Below are 6,600 nucleotides of genomic sequence, written 5' to 3'. Positions count from 1 at the left end.
TCCTCTTTTCCTTTCTCCCTCCCTCGTTCCTTATTTCCTCCATCCTTCTTTCCTTTCCTTCCTTCCATCTGTCCTTCCTCCCTCCCTCCTTCTCTCCTCCCTTCCTTCTTTCCTTCCTCCGTCCTTCCTTCCTTCCTTTCCTTCCTTCCATCTGTTCTTCCTCCCTCCCTCCTTCTCTCCTCCCTTCCTTCTTTCCTTCCTCCATCCCCCTTTCTCCTTCCTTCCTTCCTTCTTTCTTCCCTTCCTCCCTCCCTCCTTCCTTCTCTCTTTCTTTCCTCCCCCTACCTTCCTTCCTTCCTTCTTTCCTCCGTCCTTCCTTCCTTTCCTTCCTCCCTCCTTCCTTCCTTCCCTTCCTTCCTTCCTTCCATCCTTCCTTCCTTCCTTTCAATGAGTGTCCTATAAAGGGTTAAAATGTAATTGGCAGTTAGTTTCATTAGACGATGAAATATCCAACGCTTTATTCTACACCTGAACACACCCTCATGCCTCGAGGTCACATTCCTGCCAGTCCGGCCCGCCACACACTGGTCTCGCCGAGTCAGCACACACACACACACACACACACACACACACACACACACACACACACACACACACACACACATTCCTGTAGCATTCCTGGAGTCTTGGGCTCGTCAGCAGGACGGAGGTTTGAACCTGCGACCTCCTGGTTAACAGCGTCGCCTCTTTAAACACCAACATGATGTTTTTATTTAAATGTTCACATCTCAAACCTCACGCTGTCGTTTCCCACCTGAGATGATTTTATTTATTTATTTTAATGAATAAAAGTCACAACACAGAAGCTTTGGCTGCTTTTTTAGACTCTATTAAAACAGTGCAGGAATCTGCTTTGTTATTTAAGGTGGTTTAAGACAGTTTAAGGTGGTTTGAGGCGGTTTAAGGTGATTTAAGACGGTTTAAGGTGGTTTAAGACAGTTTAAGGTGGTTGAAGGTGGTTTAAGGTAGTTTGAGGTTATTTAAGGCGGTATAAGGTGGTTTAAGGTAGTTTAAGGTAGTTAAAGGTGGTTTAAGGTAGTTTGAGGTTATTTAAGGCGGTATAAGGTGGTTTATGGCAGTTTATGGTTGTTTAAGGTGGTTTAAGGCGGTTTAAGGCAGTTTAATGCGATTTAAGGTGGTTTAAGGTAGTTTAAGGTGGTTTAAGGTAGTGTAAGGCGGTTGAAGGTGGTTTAAGGCGGTATAAGGTGGTTTAAGGCGTTTTAAGGCGGTTTAAGGTGGTTTAAGGTGGTTTAAGGTGGTTTGAGGCAGTTTAAGGCAGTTTAAGGTGGTTTAAGGTCTTTTTTTGGTCAGTAACCCCTTAAAATTAAAGCAAAATATACCTGGGACCCCTTAAAAAAACTAAACAGGAGAACAGAAGCTGGACAGGAAGTGATGTCACGACTCCAGCCCTCTATTCATTTCAGATTTTACCGCTCTGTGATTGGTCAGTGATGATGATGATGTCACAATGCTGCAAAAGTTTAGCCGGAGTGAAAGTGAATGGTTTCGCAGGGTTCAAGCTGCTGAAACAGGAAGTAGCTCAGACAGACAGACAGACAGACAGGTGCGCTCGCCTTAGCAACCGCTCACTGTCGGCAGCAGCATCATCATCATCATCGCCGCGGCAACCAGACAGAGAGCCGAGTCCCTATTGGTGGCGGCAGGCGTCTCTGTTCCTCTGAAACGACCTGCAGAGGACACAATGAGGAACAGGTGGTCTGCTGCTGCTACACACACACACACACACACACACACACACACACACACACACACACACACACACACACACACACACACACACACATTGACACACACACACACACACACAGAGACACACACACACACACACACACACACACAGAGACACGCACACACACACACACACACACAGAGATACACACACACACACACACACACACAGAGACACACACACACACATAGAGACACACACACACACAGAGACACACACACACACACACACACACACACAGAGACACACACACACGCACACACACACACACACACAGAGACACACACACACACACACACACACACACACAGAGACACACACACACAGACACACACACACGCACACACACACACACACACACACACACACATTGACACACACACACACACACACAGAGACACACACACACACACACACACACAGAGACACGCACACACACACACACACACACAGAGATACACACACACACACACACACACAGAGACACACACACACACACACACATAGAGACACACACACACACAGAGACACACACACACACACACACACACACACAGAGACACACACACAGAGACACACACACACGCACACACACACACACACACAGAGACACACACACACACACACACACACACACACAGAGACACACACACACAGACACACACACACGCACACACACACACACACACACACACACATTGACACACACACACACACACACAGAGACACACACACACACACACACACACACACAGAGACACGCACACACACACACACACACACACACACACAGAGACACACACACACACACACACACATAGAGACACACACACACACAGAGACACACACACACACACACACACACACACAGAGACACACACACACACGCACACACACACACACACACAGAGACACACACACACACACACACACACACACACACACACACACACACACACACACACACACACACACACACACACACAGAGGGTTTTACAGTGTGTGTAATGCGACACTTTAAGAATGCCAGTAAAAGTCTTCAGTCTCAGTGGTTTTTGTTCCCGCGCTCCCCCGCTCGCTCTGGTTTCTCTTCTTCCTCCGAGTTCTCGCCTCCAACAGCAGCTGAGACGACGACCACGAGACAATTAATCAATTAATCAATTAACTCGACAAACTTGAGTCTTTTATTTCTTTCAGTTAAAAACAAACAGTAACGGAAAGGTTTCACTTCTGTTTCTCGTCTTGATTTGATTTGAACTATTTGATTGTTTTAGTCATTTATTTAAAATCTATATTTATAAATATTTTTTAAAAAAGGATGGAAGGGAGATAGAAGGAAGGAAATGAGGAAGGAAAGAAGGATGGAAGGAAGAAAGAGGGAAGGAAGGATGGAAGGAAAGGAGGGAGGAAGGAAGGACAGTAGCAGGGAGGATGGAAGGGAGGAAAGGAAAGGAGGAAGGAAGGAAGGAAGGATGGATGGATGGATGGAAGGGAGATAGAAAGAAGGAAAGGAGGAAGGAAGGAAAGAAAGAAAGGTGGAAGGAAGAAAGAGGGAAGGAAGAATGGAAGCAAAGAAGGAAAGGAGGGAGGAAGGAAAGAAAGAAAGCTGGAAGGAAGGACAGTAGCAGGGAGGATGGAAGGGAGGAAAGGAAAGGAGGAAGGAAGGAAGGAAGGATGGATGGATGGATGGAAGGGAGATAGAAAGAAGGAAGGATGGATGGATGGATGGAAGGGAGATAGAAAGAAGGAAGGAAGGAAGGAAGGAAGGGAAAATCTCTGTTTCAGCTTCTTAAATGTGACGTTTTGAAGCTTTTCTGTCTCATACGTGACAAACTGAAATATTTATGTGTATATATGTTTATACTTCAGACCGTCCATCAGGTAAAACAAGACATTTAAAGGTGTTTGTCACTATTTATCTGCTATTTTATGGACATAAACCTTTTTTTAATTTTGAGATTAACCAACAGGCCAGAAAACTAAATATATTCACTTTATATCACGTAAAAACAAAGAGAAGCTGCTGTGATAAGCAAATGCTTCAGTCTACACCGGTCAGAAACGACTTTATTTATTTTATTTATTTATTTATGTAGTTAGTTATTTTATTTTATTTTTTTAATTAATTAATTAATTTTATTTATTTATTTATTTATTTTATTTTTTTAATTAATTAATTTATTTTATTTATTTATTTTTTATTTTATTTATTTAATTAATTAATTATTTATTTTTATTTAGTTATTTGTATTTATTTTTTTTATTTTTTTATTTAGTTATTTATTTACTTATTTATACTTTTATTATTTTTTACCTTTTATCTTGTCACTGTTTCTAATGGAGAGAAGAAGGACAAATGATATAAAATTATTTACTTTTTTTATTTCTACGTGTTTATTTGAGTTTAAATCTTCTGTAACAAACTCTAACTTTGGGCTTAAAAAGTAAAATCTAAATTCCCACGTTCAGTATTTATCTTTCCTTTTCTTTCTTTTTCTTAACTTTCACACCTTTTTATTCCTTCCTTCCTTCTTTCCTTTATTTATTCTTCCATTGTTCTTCTGTCCTGATTGCGAAACAACCGAGGCTCAATTTGTCCCCGGAGAACGATTGCAGCTCTCACACACACACACACACACACACACACACACAGCCCCTCATTAAAATATACATGAGCACTAAGTCCCTAACATCCCCGCTACGCTCTCCTGCATTCATTATTGATCAGCGCTCTCTCTCCGCTCTGCAGCCGCCGAGGTTCGGTCTGTTGGTTTTTAGTTTTTTTTAAAGTACCTGTTTGTTTGCTGCATTGCACCTCCGTAATCTGTCCCCGCGGAAACACGCCGGCCTCTAAACTGTCGAACCACGTTGAGCTCGAAGGATGAAGCGTCGGAGTTTCAAAATGTCTCAAACTTTAGGAGGAAAAAAAACTGTCTTTAGGTCCAATAACTACTTTTATCGGACAGTAAACGATATAATGATGCTATGTTAGCCTCTTAGCTGCTAATGTGAAGTTTGGCAGTAACATAGACTGTATAGAAGAAATAGACGTAACATCCGTGACGTCACCCATTGGTTTGTGGACTGCTGCTCGGAAGCCAATAGTTTCGAATCTGGGCAGCGCCATCTTGAAAATTTCAGGTGCATGCTGGGAAAAATAAAAACACGGATTCTACTTATATGGGCATGAGGCGGAGCCGTGGGCGGAGCGGGGAGGTTGCTATGGTTGCGAGGGCTGGATCTCGAGGACATTGGTCAATCAACCTGTCAATCAGGACGTAGCCACGCCCTAATGCATACCCTGCTTTATCGTCACATATAAAATCAGGGAGGCCAAAATGTCCCAAATGAACATCATACTGCATTGAAGAAGGCTTTAAACTAGCGATTGAGACCATAAACACATTTTGAAAACGTTTACTGAGGTTAGAAATCAAGTGAGAAGTTGGTGAATTCTCCATTGACTTGTATAGAGACGGTCGCCCCCTGGTGGCCTTTTGATAGAATGCAGCTCTAAGTTACTTCCGCGTTGGCCTCAATTCAGAGGACAGGAACTCCCCGCCTGGTAAATACTGAGGTTAAAAAAAAGATCCATGTATCATTTGACGAGTCCATTTATAGACGCGATGATGCTGATAATTATTACGTTATTGTACGATAAGTCAATCATTATTGCGACAGGCCGACTTCTGACTCTAAGATTATCATTTATCTTCATTTTGATCCGGATTGTGTCCTAGTCTGTAGTCTGAACATTTGAAGTAGTTTCCCTCGTGATGCAGCAGAGGGCGCTAAGCTAACGTTAATGAAGGACGATAGCGAGCGACAGACACCGAAACAACTGCGAGGTCACATGTGGTCGTATTTCAGGTTTGTTCGTTAGCTTGTTGACTTCGTTAAAGTCAGTCGGTCTTCTACGATAACTAATCTGCGGGCTAGCCTCGTAGCTAACCACCACAGACGAAATGTAGGACCTCGTTTGATATTATATTAACTTGATTTTTGAAAAAGTAACAGCGTTCATCCTCTTGTCTCTCTTATTTTAGGTCCATTTCAGAATTTGACACCTGTGTGAAGACTTTTAATAAGCAGCAAAGTCTCCTGATATAAAATATATAAAAGAAATAAAGTTTAGTAATAAAAACTAGGTCAAAAACTTAAACTTAGAAGCCAAAAGAAACAAATGAAATAGCTAAGATAAAACTTATAGAGTGATAATAATGAAGTGAGAGTTCAGTTTGAGCCCCGAAGTTACAGCTGTCGTTTGTTTTTGAGAGAGAGAGAGAGAGAGAGAGAGGGAGAGGGAGGGAGAGAGAGAGAGAGAGAGAGAGAGAGAGAGAGAGAGAGAGAGAGAGAGAGAGAGAGAGAGAGAGAGAGAGAGAGAGAGAGAGAGAGAGAGAGAGAGAGAGAGAGAGAGAGAGAGAGAGAGAGAGAGAGAGAGAGAGAGAGAGAGAGAGAGAGAGAGAGAGAGAGAGCTCTCATCTGCTGGAAATCAATCTTCCACACATTCCTCTGATCATCACTCTCTCTCTTCCTCTCTTTCTCTCTCTTTCTCTTCACTATGTATTGATTCTTCACACACTTGTAGACTAATCCCGCTCTCACACACACACACACACACACACACACACACACACACACACACACACACACACACACACACACACACACACATCTGCCGCGGCCTTTGAAGTGGTTTTCTGTGTTTCCAGAGTCTGACTGTAGTTAGCCGAGAGGATGAAAAAAAGAAAAACCAACCACACAAACACGTTTATATATCTGCTTATATGTAACACACACACACACACACACACACACACACACACACACACACACACACACACACACAC

Source organism: Scomber japonicus, chromosome 22, assembly GCF_027409825.1.
Source record: "Scomber japonicus isolate fScoJap1 chromosome 22, fScoJap1.pri, whole genome shotgun sequence".
Taxonomy (NCBI): domain Eukaryota; kingdom Metazoa; phylum Chordata; class Actinopteri; order Scombriformes; family Scombridae; genus Scomber; species Scomber japonicus.
The sequence above is the reverse complement of the archived record's forward strand: the minus strand, read 5'-3'. Positions refer to the sequence as shown.